At 42.7% G+C, this 16,444-nt stretch overlaps 1 long non-coding RNA gene across 1 annotated transcript in view; it reads left to right on the top strand.

Annotated features, from left to right (window-relative positions):
• LOC121818036 (uncharacterized) overlaps positions 1 to 16,444 on the top strand; it is a 130,719-nt gene that overhangs the window by 16,381 nt on the left and 97,894 nt on the right. Inside the window, exons 2-4 of the long non-coding RNA XR_006058145.2 lie at positions 1,583 to 9,754; positions 10,602 to 11,398; positions 14,844 to 14,976. This is a non-coding gene — a long non-coding RNA (uncharacterized LOC121818036). The remainder of the gene's footprint in view (positions 1 to 1,582; positions 9,755 to 10,601; positions 11,399 to 14,843; positions 14,977 to 16,444) is intronic.

The following is a 16,444-nucleotide window of genomic DNA, read 5'->3' on the forward strand; positions in this document are numbered from 1 at the left end:
TTGCTCAAACTCATGTCCATCGAGTCGGTGATGCCATCCAACCATCTCATCCTCTGTTGTCCCCTTCTCTTCCTGCCTTCAATCTTTCCCAGCATCAGGAGGGAAAATCTTTTCCAAGTTCTTTGAATCAGTTCTTTGCATCAGGTGGCCAAAGTATTGGAGTTTCAGCTTCAGCATCAATCCTTCCAATGAATATTCAGGACTGATTTCCTTTAGGATGGTTGGATCTCCCTGCTGTCCAAGGGACTCTCAAGAGTCTTCTCCAACACCACCGATCAAAAGCATCCATTCTTCAGCACTCAGCTTTCTTTGTAGTCCAACTCTCACATCCATACATGACTACTGGGAAAACCATAGCTTTGACTAGATGGACCTTTGTTGGCAAAGTAATGTCTCTGCTTTTGAATATGCTGTCTAGGTTGATCACAGCTTTTCTTCCAAAGAGTAAGCGTCTTTAAATCTCATGGCTGCAGTCACCATCTTCAGTGAATTTGGTGCCCAAAAATGTAAAGTCTGTAACTGTTTCCATTGTTTCCCCATCTATTTGCCATGAAGTGATGGGACTGGATGCCATGATCTTAGTTTTCTGAATGTTGAGTTTTAAGCCAACTTTTTTACTCTCCTTTTTCACTTTCAAGAGGCTCTTTAGTTCTTCACTTTTTGCCATAATGATGGTGTCATCTGCATATCTGAGGTTATTGATATTTCTCCCAGCAATCTTGATTTCGCTTGTGCTTCATCCAGCCCAGCGTTTCTCATGATGTACTCTGCGTGTAAGTTAAATAAGCAGGGTGACAATATACAGCCTTGACGTACTCCTTTCCTAATTTGGAACCAGTCTGTTGTTCCATGTCCAGTTCTAACTGTTGCTTCTTGACCTGCATGCAGATTTCTCAGGAGGTAGGTCAGGTGGTCTGGTAATTCCATCTCTTTAAGAATTTTCCACAGTTTGTTGTGGTCCACACACTCAAAGGCTTTGGAGTAGTCAAGAAAGCAGAAATAGCTGAAGCCTATCCCTTCACCAGTGGATCTTCCTGACCCAGGAATTGAACCGAGATCTCCTGCATTGCGGGCAGATTCTTTACCAACTGAGCTATCAGGGAAGCCCATGAGACGTTTTAGGTGAACAAAATAGACAACATATAGTTTGATTATATATTTTTCTACATGTGCACACATAGGAAAAATTCACCAAAGAATCAGAAGTGACTGTCTCTTAACAGAGCAGCCCACTCCAGCATTCTTGCCCGGAGAATCCCATGGACAGAGGTGCCTGGGGGGCTAGAGTGCATGCGGTGCAAAGTCGGACACGACGGAGCGAATAAGCACAGCGCACATGATGGGGATGGAAGGCGCTCCTTCCCTCAGAACTTCTGGGATCCTTCAGTTACTTAGGGGCAAACATTGCTTTAGCCTTTTTCTGAGACAGAGGGTTAGAGTTGGGAATTGTCCCAAAGAGACTCCACTACACTTGTGGCTCTCCTTCTGGTCAAGGCTGAAAATTGGGGAGGTGGGGCAGATCTCCTTGCAGCTTTCTAAAATCATCATTACTGCTATTTTTCTTGTCTCTTTCCGGCTGCAGTGCACGCGTGCAGGATCTTTGTTCCCAGCCATGGATTCAGCTGTGCTCCCTGTAGTGGAAGCACATAGCCCTAACCACTGGTCCACCAGGGAAGCTCCGCTCTGCTTCTTAATGCAAGCTCCAAGGAGACCATTATCCACCGCTGTGGCTTAGAAGATGAACAGCTATCGCCAGGAAAGAAACTCTTGACCCAGATACCCTTCAGGGCCCTGAGTGAGATATGGGAGCTAGCTCTCATACAACCGTGACGTGACATCAATTCGTTTCTGTCTCTGGTGACCTGGGGAGCCCAGAGAGCTTTTCTGAGTTCCCGTGAAGTCAGAACTATTTTCATAGTTATACTAAGATGGTATTTGCCCTTCACTCTCATTTTCTCATGAGTATGCAGTGGAGTTTGCTGGAGACTGAATGACGTGTGATATTTCAACAGAGTGAATGCAGAGGCAGATGGCGGAATCCAGTCGTCATCGATTAAGCCAAGCATTGAAGAGATTTGCAAAAATATAAAACAATGCTATTGTCTCGCTGCTTATTTTGTTTTGGAAAAGAGAGTCATTTTTCATTAAATATGCTACTTATGGTATCAGAATGAGCTTATTATTTTTCATTTATAAATGAATAAGTCAATATTTCAAATTCTCTGTTTTAATTTTAAATATGGTAAATTTTGAGAAATATTTACCCACATGAGCAAAAGTCTTTTGGGGGTCCTGGATAATTATTACAGTATACAAAGGTCCTGAGATGAAGCAGTTTGAGAACCAATGATGTAAAGAAAAGAGACTGAACTGAACTCTAGGAAATGGTAGCACCAAGAGATGCAGAATTTCTACTGACCGATGAGCATTTGACAGACTATATTATTATGGATACTTGATTCCAAACTACTTTTAAAGGAGAATGAATACATTCTAAGAGCATTTAAAAAATGTCCCTCAAACCTTTTAAGCAAAACCAGACACAAAGCCAAATAACTAATGAAAAGGAAAACTTGGACTCAGGCTTCTAAAGAATTTAGCAGGACAGGAATTGAGAGGTAAATGATCATGCCTTGTAATAGTTCAGTTTTCTATTTTTTAATTTATTTTTAAAAAACTTTTTGATGTGGACCAATTTTTTAAAAGTCTTTATTGGATTTGTTAGAATATGTTTCTGTTTTATGTTTTGTTTTTTGGCTACAAGGCATGCGGGATAGTAGTTCCCCGACCAGGGGTCAAACTTGCAACCCTTGCATTGGAAGATGAAGTCTAACCATTGGACCGCCAGGGAAGTCCTGGTGCAACGCTGTAAAATACGGATACATTTGAATTTAACTAGTGAGCTTGGAAAGTTTCTGAAAAATTCCTATTTTTATTTTGAAATTGTCATCTAGCTAAATTCATGAATACTTTGTTAAGCTCCCTTATTCATTTTTTTCTATATCGTATGTGCCAGCAGTTAGAATGCATTGTTTTAACTGATATGAAGAAAAAATAGCGGCTCAGTTACCAAACCGATGTAATAGTCATTAAAAAAGATAGATTCTCAAAATAGCATGGATGCTTGTGTATGTAGACTGATAGTATGTTTAACTACAACCTTTCAGCAGCGTGCCCCCGATCATATGCCCGATTCATCTTTATGAGTCATGATTAACAGCAGGACCTATTCGTATCTGTTTAGTTTGTGAGGATTGGGTAACAACAGGTGAGAGACTCCAGTGGTATCATTAAGATTCAAGAGTCTTTACAAAGGCAGGTCTTTGGAATAACATTTCATGAATTGCCCATGTAGTTTTCAATCAGTAACTAACCTCTAATTATTCTGTAAGCTCCTTCTGAAGCATGCATTTCTTAAAATAACATTGATCATGTTTATATTGCAAAAAGAATACATATTCATTGTAGAAAATATAGTTAAGCATGGAGATGTGAAAGAAGTAAGTATCAGAGGCACATTCTTCCCACAAAGATCACCCTAGTAACAATTTGGTATGTATCTGGTTAGCATTTTTGACATGTACATATACACATATTTTTTCTTTTGCAAAAATGGGACCATCCTGCAGATACCATTTTGTAACTTGCTTCCCCCGAAACAGTATTTCATTAACATTTTTTCTTTCAAGTATCCTTTTTTTTTTGGCTCAGATGGTAAAGAATCTGCCTGCAATGCGGCAGAACTGGGTTCGATTCCTGGGTCAGGAAGATATCCTGGAGGAGGGCATGGCAACCCACTCCGGTATTCTTGCCTAGAGAATCCCATGACAGAGGAGCCTGGTGGGCTACAGTCCGTGGGGCCACAAAGAGTGGGACACGACTGAGCAGCTGGCACTATCCTTTTCCTTAGTACTCACATCACCTAAAGTTCTCCAGATATTTCTACTGCTATTCTCTTAGATTGTAAGAGCATATCATGCTGTCTTCAAGGTTATATCACTCAAGGTTTTCATTGCAAACAGCAGAAACTGACACGGGCTAAATTTCCCAGAAAAGGAGTTTACTGGAAACATTGGCAGCTCTCAGGGTGGGGGTAATAAGATGGTCCAACCAGAATCAGAACAACAAATGCCCACAACAGTGAAACACTAGAGATTTCTACCTAAATCTGTGCTCATTTAAAAATTGAGTCCTGCCTGCTCAGCCCTGTGGAATTTATCCCATTCACTTAGAATTGAGAGGAAATAGATGTTCGTGAAATGTCAAAATGGTGAAAGATGATCCTGCCTGCTCAGCCCTGCGGAATTTATCCCATTCACTTAGAATTGAGAGGAAATAGATGTTCGTGAAATGTCAAAATGGTGAAAGATGAACAACTGATACAAATGGGAAAGACTCGTGCAGATCAAGCCGGGGGGTTATTATGTCATGAGACCAACAGACCGAAGACCCCCTGGCTGGCTACACTGGGAGTCAGATTTGAGATGGGCTGATTTCATTTCTCCCTTGTGGCAGCTGATGGGGCACACAGTGCCCTTAATTGTTTAAGTGATGCTCAGGACCACACTGCGGGCTCCCTTGAGGAGGCTTTGAAAGGCAGCTGGAAACTAACGCTGGACGATCAGTGGGCCACGCTCAGTCTGTGGCTACGTGGAAAAGCAGCAAGGGCGACCCAGCATGTGAAGGGTCCTCCGAGGTAAGGCTGTGCCCTGTTGCAAGGGCAAGTCGCCTTTCATCTCCCACCCCCCGCCTTGAAACTGCTGCCTGAGACCATGTGTTAGCCTGCCTGATACTACAGCTTGACATCAGGCCTTTTGAAATAGAAGATGAATTCTTGGGGGTATGAGAGGAAATAACGCCATTTTGAAAAGTCATCTTCTACCGAAACCACTGCTTAAGGGCATCCTGCAGCGCTAAAAATGACTCGGAGAAGAGAGGGCGCCTTGAGAACGGAATTTCTCTCAGCTTTCTTTAAAGTTCTGATGAGTTCTTCTAGAGACAAGAACCTAGGTTGGTGCAGGAAAACTGATCTCCCGTAACTGTTCTGCACGGGAGAGGCTGTCTCCCTACAGCACTGCGCTCTTAGTGGTGGCAAAAAATAGAAATCCCTCCACTTCCCCCCGTCCCCGACCTGCCTTCCCCTAAAGGTGAGCCCCTGCTGCTGCTAAGTAGCTTCAGTCGAATCCGACTCTGTGCGACCCTAGTGATGTTTAACTCAAAATGGGAGCTTGCTGAAGAAATTAGTGCCCTAGTCTTTTTGAAATCAACATGTTTCGTCAGAAAATAAGGCCTTCAAAGAGTTGACACTAAAAGTAAAGAAATGGGCAGTAAAATAAATAAGAAAAAAGAAGCTACAACCGCTGCTGAGCACCTCCTGGACCCCTTGGCACGCATCTTCTCAGTTCACGCTCGGGCGCCTTCATAAGCGGGTGTTGGCGTTTCCATCGTACGGAGGCGGTGGCGGAGGTTCAGAGAGGGAGAGACTTGCCCATGACCGCAGACGACAGTGAGGAGATACCAGATGCAAACGGTGTTTTCCCCCCGCTGCAAACTGGTTCAACACAATCGGTGTGTTGGGGAGGAGTGTCAAGGAAAAGCAAAGTGGTCAAGGACACGGCGCTGATGGGGAGAGCGGTGAAGAAGCGTGGCCGTTTCCCAGCATTTGTCGCTGACATCTGTTGGTGTTAAAACCTATATTTGTAGTTGACCACAATGTAACATAAAAGGGAAAATTATATAGATGCAAAGGACTGATTATTTACTGACTTTATTTTTTTAAAAATTAAAAAAAATTATTTGTCTTTGGCTGTGTGGGCCTCTTTTGCTGTGCTGGTTTTTATCTAGTTGGGAGTGGGGGCCACTCTCTAGTTACGGGGCAGACTCCTCATTGGGGTGTCCTTTTCTGTTGTGGAGTACACGCTCAAGAGCTCAGTGCAGTTCAGTCGCTCAGTCGTGTCCGACTCTTTGCGACCCCATGAATTGCAGCCCGCCAGGCCTCCCTGTCCATCACCAACTCCCGGAGTTCACTCAGACTCGTGTCTATCGAGTCCGTGATGCCATCCAGCCATCTCATCCTCGGTCGTCCCCTTCTCCTCCTGCCCCCAATCCCTCCCAGCATCAGGGTCTTTTCCAGGGAGTCAGCTCTTCGCATCAGGTGGCCAGAGTGCTGGGGTTTCAGCTTCAGCTTCGGTCCTCCCAGTGGACTCTCAGGACGGACTGCCTTCATGACGGGCTGGCTGGACCTCCGGCTTTAGCTGTCAGGGCTCCTGGGCCCTGGGCACAGGCTCAATAGCTGCCGTGCTCGGGTCTAGTTGGTCCACCGCGTGTGGGGTCTTCCCGGACCAGGATCGAATCCATGCCTCCTGCATTAGCAGATGGATCCTTTACCACTGAGCCTCCAGGGAGGACCCTACCGAGTTTATTTAACAACACGTGCACTGACTGCTAATATGAAAACGCTGTTGCTCAAATATCATCCTCTTCACGTGGTCAGAAACGTGTTTGTGATACTCCTTCCACTGTCTGCTGAGCTTTGTAAATGGCCGTATCTATTTATTGATCTTCCATTAGTCCCTCTTCTCACATGTATACACATCTGTTCATATACACTCGAACACACACACACACACACACTCAAAAAGAGGTTTTAGTTCTTGGAACATCTTTAGGTTTTTGCTATTTAAAGCAATATAATAATACTTTTTGATTATAAGAAAAATTCTTGTTCATTGGTAAAAAGTTTGTAAGTGGGACAAAAATCAATATCACTCAAATCTTATAAATTGGTGGAAACCACTGCTGTTTGTTCTGTTTCCATGTATTCTAAACACTATATGTATGGGGGAAAACTTTTCCATTTTGAGATAATTATAGAGTCACAAGAAGTTAACAAAAATAGTACAGAACTGTCCTGTACACTTGTACCCAGTTACACCCACTGGTCACACCATATATAACTATAGTCTAATCCCCAAATCCAGGCAGTTGACGTTAGTGAAACGCACGCGTATAGCTCTGTCAATTTAATCACGTGAGTATATTCAGGCAACCATCCCCACAGTGAAAATTGTCTATGTAATTTTTAAAAATGGGAATATTCTGTATAATATGCCTCCTAACTGTTTTCTTCCTCTAACAATACAGTACACTGAGAACATTTTTCAGTGCAGTGAATATCTCTCCTATAATGATTATATTTTTGTCTGTGTCATATTCCATTGTGTTGATACAAGCGTCTTGGACACTTTGTTTATCGGAAGTAGGATTAAGAAGTCAGTGGCCATGGGCATGTTAAAGGTACTTGTGGCATGCTAGTACCCACTTCTTGAGATAGTGCATCAATTCCTACTCATGTGAGCAGACTGAATGACTTGCTCACTAACCAGTGCCTTGGCCAACATGGGTATTAGTAGTAAAGGAAATCAGTACCTTTTTGATAAGCTGAGAAGTGTTGTTTTATTGTGCTTTAATTCGCTATGTGTGATTGATAGTAAGGTTGAATGTTTCTTATGCTTATTGAACATTAATGTCTTGATTATAAATTTTTATTCCTATACCATGCCTTTTTTTTTCTATAGAGGAAATTCTTTCTTTATATATTTGTAAGCATCACTTATCGATGAAGGACATTACCCACTATTGCATACATAATGTTTTTTTTTTTGGTAGGTTTGTTTGAATTTGTTGCTGGGTTTTAAATTTTGTTTATAATGATTTTGCTGTGCAGAAGTTAATAATTTTCTTAAATTAATTTGTTTTCTTTTTTAGTTTCTTCCTGTGGAGAATCCTTTTCCACACTGAAATAATCAAGTTGTTTTCATTTTGTTCTTTTAGGATTTTCAAAACAACGTTAAATCTTTTAAAATCTTTGATATTTTAGCATACAGTATAAACAAAGTATCTAGTTAACGTTTATTCTAAATTGTTATCTATCCAAGCAACAACTGTTAAAATCCTTTCATTAATCTGAAATGTCTCATTTATCATACATTAAAATCATACATATGCTGCACAAAGGATAGAAGATGGAAAGTGGCTTTGAGCTCATAACCGTTTGCTTCATTTCCTCACTCATTCATTCCTGCACTGACTCATTCCACAAACATTCATTCAGTCCCCGCTCTGTGCTTTAGACGCGGTGGTCAAAGTGATGCTCAAGATGGACAGGGAGTTGTCATGGGACTCTTTTGCTTTTAGGAGTGGGCTGGGGAAAGCTAAAGGTTATAGCAAAACAGTAAAAAAAGAAAGAAAAACTTGAGTAGAAGGTGTATGAGAAGGAATAAATACGACTGCCCCTGACCTCACACCCTCGCCCGAGTCTCCATCGTGTCTTGCCTGGATTACTGCGGTGGTTTTCTGTCCATCGTGTCTTGCCTGGATTACTGCGGTGGTTTTCTATTCTGGCCTCTTTTAGTCTATTCTCCTGGCAACCACCAGAGTAATGTTTCTAAACCGCAAGCTAGATCACCCAGTTCCTCTGCTCCAAACCCTCCGATAGCCCACTCTTCCTTTCTGTTGCTAGGTAACAAATGACTACACAATAGCAGCTTGGACCAGCGCCATCTGCATCTCACTGTTTCAGGGGTCAGGGGTCAGGGCTGGTGGGAGCCCTTTTAGCATCTGTCTGCCACCGAGAGAAGAAGGCAGGGCCTCATGTGGCACTGGAGCCCCCTCGTGCTCTCCCCTGCCCAGCACCCCGCTCTGGCATGGTCCTCCTCGCCCTCCTCCGTGCTCGTGGGCCCTGGCTGGGCCTCAGACCCGCCAGGCACTGGCCAGCCTCAGGGCTCTGGCTGTTGCCGCGCTTCCTACACACACGCTCTGCTTGCCTCCTCTCCTCCAGCTCTTTGCCCCCGAGTCACCTCTCCGTGTCCCTGACCACTTGCAGAAGGATGCTTGTCTCCCTCCTGACGTGGACACCCGGCTGCCCGTCTCTTGTACCCTGTGCCCCGGCTTCTTCTTTGCACAGCTTCCAACAGGCTATTGCTTCTGAGATGCTGTTTTTGTGGTACTTGCCCTTTATCACCTGTCTTGTCCCCTGAGAAAGTAACCTCCACAAAGGCAGAAATCTTTGTTTTCTTGCTGGAACCCCCAAATGCACCTGGCACAAAGCCAGCATTTCATATATAATTGTTGAATAAATGGGGATGGCAATGACTTGAAGACATTTGAGCCGAGTTTTGAATAAGAGGCCTTTTCCAAAAAGATTAGTGGAAGAAAGATCATTTCATGCATACTTTTGAAAAAAAGATTTTATATGAAAGCTCTTCCAAGCACTTTCCAAACATTACTTCATTGAATCCTCTAAAAACCCTGTGATTATGTACACCTATTATCCCCATTATACAGATGAAGAAATTTAATAACTCACTCAAAGTCACACTGTTAATATTTAAATAGCGAGCCAGGCGACATGGGACCAGAGTCTGTATGCTTAACCTCTATGCTTTGCTGCCTTTCAAGGCATAGCCAGTGCAAATACCCAGAGGCTCAAAAAAAACGTGGAGCTTTTTGGGCAGTGAATAAACCCAGTGTGGATGGTGTTTATCTAGGCATGAGCAACATGATATGAATTGAGTCCAGAGATTAGGCAAAGAGGACGACCTAGCCAGCCTTAGACTGGAGTAACGAGTGGGGAAGAGATTGTTCTGATTGCTGGAGGTTTTTTGACAGGGCAATGCTGTGATTTGATTTAGGTTTAAAAATGATTTGCTCTGGATACTGGCTGGAGAAAGGACTTGTGACGGTGAAGACGGAGGTAATGAAAAAGCAATTGTCATGAACAGTTCTGTTAATTCTGTTTCTCCTAGATGTATTTTTTTCTCGTTATATTAATTTAGAAGTACCTCCTTGAGTCTGTTTGGTTCTTAGTTCTGCCAGCTAATGGAATGTCTTTGCATTTTCATTATGCTATGTCGTGTCTGCATGTGTGTGTGTGTCGTGTGTGTTGTCTGCATGTGTGTGCCATGTCTGCATATGTGTGTGTGTCGTGTCATATGTGTGTGTGGTGTCTGCATATGTGTGGGTCTGTGTGTCATATCTGCATATGTGTGTGTGGTGTCTGCATGTGTGTGTCGTGTCATGTGTGTGTGGTGTCATGTGTGTGCCATGTCTGCATATGTATGTGTGTGTGTCGTGTCGTGTGTGTGGTGTCTGCGTGTGTGTGTCTGCATGTGTGTGTGGTGTCATGTGTGTGTGGTGTCGTGTGTGTCCTGTCATGTGTGTGGTGTCATATGTGTGTGCCATGTCTGCATATGTATGTGTGTGTCATGTCGTGTGTGTGTCGTGTCTGTGTGTGTGTGTCGTGTCTGTGTGTGTTGCGTCTGCATAGTGAGCTTTATGAAAATTGCAGACGATGCCCGCCATGACTGTAAACGATTGGCTGAAATGCGCTGACTCACAGTGTTGAGTTAGTTTCAGGTGTATAGCGAAGGGATTCAGTTATGTGTACACATATATTCATTCTTTTTTATATTCTTTTCTCATGTAGGTTATCCCTGTGCTATACAGTAGGTGCTTGTTGGTTATCTATTTTATATATAATAGTGTGTGTATGTTCATCCCAAGCTCTTGATTTATCCTTACCCATCATGTTTCCCTTTCAGTAACCATAAGTTAGTTTTTGATGAAAGTGAAGAGGAGCAAAAGAGCCTTTTGATGAAAGTGAAAGAGGAGAGTGAAAAGGTTGGCTTAAAGCTCAACATGCAGAAAACAAAGATCATGGCATCTGGTCCCATCACTTCATGGGAAATAGATGGGAAACAGTGGAAACAGTGTCTGACTATGTTTTTGGGCTCCAAAATCACTGCAGATGGTGACTGCAGCCATGAAATTAAAAGACGCTTACTCCTTGGAGGAAAAGTTATGACCAACCTAGATAGCATATTCAAAAGCAGAGACACTATTTTGCCAACAAAGATCCATCTAGTCAAGGCTATGGTTTTCCAGTGGTCGTGTATGGATGTGAGAGTTGGACTGTGAAGAAAGCTGAGTGCCGAAGAATTGTTGCTTTTGAACTGTAGTGTTGGAGAAGACTCTTGAGAGTCCCTTGGACTGCAAGGAGATCCAACCAGTCCATTCTGAAGGAGATCAGTCCTGGGTGTTGATTGGAAGGACTGATGCTAAAGCTGAAACTCCAATACTTTGGCCACCTCATGCGAAGAGTTGGCTCACTGGAAAACACCCTGATGCTGGGAGGGATTGTGGGCAGGAGGAGAAGGGGACGACTGAGGATGAGATGGCTGGATGGCATCACCGACTCGATGGACATGAGTCTGAGTGGACTCCGGGAGTTGGTGATGGACAGGGAGGCCTGGTGTGCTGCGATTCATGGGGTCGCAAAGCATCGGACATGACTGAGCGACTGAACTGAACTGAACTGAAGTCTGTTTCTGCTTTGTAGGTAAGTTCACTGTAGATAAGTATCATTTTAAAGTTAGATCACATGTATGAGTGATGTCATATGATGGCTGTGTATCTCTGTCTGACTTGCCTCACTTAGTACGATCATCTCGAGGTCCACCCATGTTGCTCCAAGTGGCCTGGTTTCATTCTCCCTCGCGGCTGAGTAGTGCCCCATCGTGTGTGTGCCACGCCTCCTCTACCCGTCGCTCTGTCAGCGGGCGTCTAGGCTGCCGCCTGGCTGTTGCAGACGCTGCTGCTGGGGCGCTGGGGTGCCTGCCTCCTCCAGATTGTGTTTCTCCCTGGATGTTTGCTCAGCGGTGGGTTTGCTGGGGCATGTGGTGGTTTTATTTTTCATTTTCTGAGGACACGCCAGCCTGTTCTGCACAGTGGCAGTACAGTCTGCATTCCCACCGAGTGTAGGGGGCTCCTCTCTCTCCACACTTCCTCCGGCGCTGACTGTGGGTGGCCTTTCTGATGGGGGCCACGATGACCCGTGGGAGGTGGCGCCTCGCCGTAGCGTTCGTTTGCATCTCTCTGGTTATTTGCGATGTTGAGCATCTTTTCTTGTGATGTGTGGTCATCTGTAGTAACAGAACTTTTGAGAAGACAGAAAGGCATCACGCACACTGATGTCAAGCAGTAATCAATTCCTAACACCCCGGCTCGCTTTCAGACTGCAGTCTCTGTCTAAAAACAGGTTTCCTGAGGCATCATTTGCATCCTGTGCATTTTTCGCAGGCTCAGTGAGCCCTGATTTCCAGTCTGTCTGCTGGGTAGCGCAGCGGCTGTCACCGTCCCATTTTAGAACTTTCCGTCACACAGACTTCATGTCCACTGGACTCGCTTGTCTTCCTCACCATCCTTCTGAGAGAGCCATGAATTTACTCTGTGCCTATATATATATATTTTCTGGACATTTCACATGAACGGAATCACAGAGTACATAATCTTTCATGTCCAGCTTCTTTCACTTAGTGTCATGTTTTTGGGGCCCATCCATGCTTCAGTGAGTATCCGTACCTCATTGCTTTTTATTATTGAATAGCATTCCACTGCGTGAGTATACTATGTTTCATTTGTTTTTCATCAGTTGACAGATAACTGGGTTATTTCCACTTTTGCTTGTAATGAATAAAGTTGCTTAAGATATTGCCATTTACATCTTCGTGTGGACATGTGTTTTCATTTCTCATGGGTAGAAGTTTTTTTTGAGGAGCAGAATTTCTGGGTCTTTTGGAAAATCTTCATTTAAATTAATTTTCAAAGTCTTAAATAAAACTAGAATAGCCTGCACCATGAATTTATTTTGATAAGTTGTCATCTCCAAATAACTGATTATTTTTTATTAAATGTAAATTTGTAAAGCTAGCTTTTGTTATGTACTTGACATTTTAACTTAATAAGGAATGTCTTTGCATTTCATAATGTTTCAAACATTGAGAAATAATTTCTCCATGCTCATAGGTTTTTCCCTTGGTACTCAATTTGTGATTTGATTAAAAATGTCTTTAAAAACAAGATGTTCTCTAAATCATTGTTTTAGGCAACGTACCATATGGAGTTATTTCTGCCTTTAAAATACTCATCCGTGGAGAAGGAGGCTTGAAAACCACCGAGTGAATATCTTTCTTCTTTGTTATTTTAGCTGCTGACATTTTAAATTGAATTTAGCAGTGGCCTTATATTTTTAAAGTTAATGAAGTGGATTTCAGGTTCAGTTAACAGTAATTTAAGATGACAATTAAATTATTAGTGAAGCTAATTATTAAGTGGAAAACTCACGGTAATGCCCAAGCTAATGATGAAATAAAATCTTAGTTCCAAGAGCTGTGCAGACCGTGAGCTGGATGGGGTATAGATTTTTTAACAAAGAGTAGTGGGAAGGTTGACAGGTGACGGTCCCATGTCAGGTCTTATTTCCAGCAGGCTGAGGTTTGATATTTAGGTTCATGTCGAGATCTGTTTTATTTATCTAAGTCACACTGGGTGTAAAGCGCTGTTTCACAACGTCTTAAGCGATGTCTCTAAATATAGATACATCCGTTATGCTTCTCCCATTTTTCTCAAACTCACATGACAAGCGCAGTGATTGCCATGTTTATAATAAACACAGAAGAAGAAAAATGCTGCTAGGAGCCCTCCCTGTGCCTCTATTTCGGTAAGCAAGGGCGTGCGCTTCCTTGAGGGGTTTGCCTGAAGCGAAACTCCTGGATAGCGAGCAATGCTGCATCCAAGTCATAGACGAAGCCAAGCCTTTTCCCCAAGTGGTGAAACCGCTCTTTTTAACAGTAACTTTCTTTGCAGTGTATTGGAGTAGAGTTCCTTTTCAATGGTGTGTTAGTCTCTGCTGCACGGCAGAGTGAACCAGCTCTGCGTGTACATGTCCCCTCTTTCGGGAGCTTTCTCCCATCCAGATCCCCACAGGGCGTGGAGTGGAGCTTCCCGAGCTCTCCCCGGCTGGGGTCCACGGGTCTGCCCTCTGCTTCTTAGCGCTTTCACCGCCGCGTGTGAGCGTGTCTGCTGCTCCTCCTGGTTTGAATCGGGAGAGCTGGAAACCAGGCAGGTTCATCAACAGTGAAGGGGTGACTAAGACCTGATTCGCTGTCTCCAGTGAGACAGCAAATGGCGTCGAAAATGAACTGTGGGCTCAGTTCAGTATGCCTGCATCTCAAAGCACGATGTTCAATCACTAAAGCAAGACATGAAGTAAAGCATACTGAAAGGTCCCTATTTTTGTAATAGTCAAAGACTGCATTAAGCTGTGGTGTCAGAAGTCAGGACAGTGGTTGATCTCAGGGAAGAGAGGGCCTGGAGGTGGGAAGGGCAGGAGAGGCGTCTCGGGGTGCCCGCGGCCTTGGCTTCTGGGCCTGGATTTCTTCCTTTTGTGATGTCTCTATGAGCTCCATGCTTACGATCTGCACGCCTTTGTGTGCACATGTTAAATAAACCAAACAAAAAGTAAAAGGCAAGTAGGTAGTCAATGCAGAGAAACATTACTTTTTATCTTCTTTTGATTTTAATTGTAATATTGATTTGCACTGAGGCAGAATCCTTAAAGCAAAATGTATCACAAAACTCTTTCACATGAATAAAATTCCTTGATATAGGCTCTGAATTTGTCATTCATGTATTTTGAAACAAGTTAAACTGTTTCCTCATATAATTATTTTATAAATTTCCAAAAATAGCTAGGAATTTTTTGTGAGTACTTTGCGATTTAACTTGGAAGGTATTGACATCCTTATGGACGTTTTCAGCTAGGTTTATCTATGATGCTTGTCTATTTGTCTGCTCTTGTGCTGGTTAGTATTAGTCATTTTTCTTTTAAAAACTCAATTATAATCACATCATTAAAATACAAATATGTTCTTATTGTTAAAATTTAAAATATTATAAATAAGTCTATAATCTCAAATTTGGATATATCTTTTTCTTTTCCACAGGACTGTCCATAGTTATCAGTCTCCAAATAACTAGGTATCTAAGTTTTCTTCAGCATCTCTATATATGTAAATATGCCGAGAGAACACATATGGTCTCAGCTCATCATTTTTTTGCCTACGTGAGCTATACCAGGTAATCCTCATTTGTGTGTATTTTACTTTTTATTTTCCGCTCCCAACAATATGCTTTAGAGCTCTTTTCATGAAAGAAGATTAGAATGCCCTCATTCTTTTAATTTGCTGACTGCTATCAATGGAATGGGCTAGAAAGGATATGCAATGGATTATTTATTCATCCTATTGATGAACATGTAGACTGTTTCCATTTTTATGATTATAAACAGTGCTAAACCATAGCTATACGCATCTCTTTAAGCATGCTTGCAGGTCTTTCTCTAAAGTAGACTTTGAGAGTTAGAATTGGTCAAATGTTATGCACATATGAAAGTTTGATTAATACTGCCTGAATTCTTCCCTACAATTATTTTTCCAATTGGCATGCCTTCTAAGAATATTTTAAAAGTATTCATTTCTATCCTCTCATCAAAACCTCATATATTAAATACCATGGGGAATGGTAAAAATGAATGATTACTGTGCTCATGGAATTTGTAATTGAATGTGATTAAGTACATAAATATTTGTAATATAAGGCAATGCAAATAATGCCTTAAAGTCAGCTGAACTTGTGGAAATTGTAGCTTGTGGTGCTTGGTAAGAAGCAGAGAGGATACCTTACCTCTGGAGTGCCTTAGTGACGACTTCCCAGCCAACAGGGCTGACTCAGAAACCCAATTTATTGGCTTCCTGAGTGGATTCAATTCTCAAGAATAGATTCACAGTAACCAAACTTATGGAAAAACAGAAATAGCAGAGTCCAGACCTGCTCTGCAGCTGTCGTCTTCTGTCCGTGGACACCCCACACGGAAAGCCAAATTACCATTTAAATGCCAAGTAGCCCAGTTTTTAAGAAAATCTATCCACACAGCAGACCATTTGGCGTATAGCTTCTGTGAAACTTCTCAGTGGAGAAACCTGATTTATATTCTTGATCAGTGAATGTGGAATGAGGAAGAGGGGAGAGTGGGGGGAGTTACAGGAATCGCCTCCTCCACAGCACGGCGCACCTGCCGCTGCTCTGCAGACAGCTCCTTGGCAGAGACACCCTCTCCCCTGGGTACCGCTGTGCTGAGCCCAGCCAGTGTTCGCCTCGCGCCTTCCCTCTTCTTCTGGACTCTCAAGGATGGATAGTCCTCCTCCTGATGGGCACACATTGCAATCGCGTGTTACTCTCTGGAAGCGACCATGCTATTTAATCCTAATGATAAAATCAATAATTATAGTCAGAGATGCTTATTTAAGGCTTGTGATGTGCCAGGCACAGTTCCAAGTGCTTTAAATACATTAACTCATTTAATCCTCTTTAAAATGTCTTTCTTGATCTCCATTTTTGTCCATCATGTGTTGGTTTGATAGCTTATTTATCCAAGGGAGCCAACCTGCTTATTTTATTTACACGTTCTTAGGGTGACCCTCAATATAGATGTAACATACGGAAACACAATTAAAATAGGGCAGAAATACTAAGTAGAAGAGATTCT

Source organism: Ovis aries, chromosome 26 (genome assembly GCF_016772045.2).
Source record: "Ovis aries strain OAR_USU_Benz2616 breed Rambouillet chromosome 26, ARS-UI_Ramb_v3.0, whole genome shotgun sequence".
NCBI classification, from domain to species: domain Eukaryota; kingdom Metazoa; phylum Chordata; class Mammalia; order Artiodactyla; family Bovidae; genus Ovis; species Ovis aries.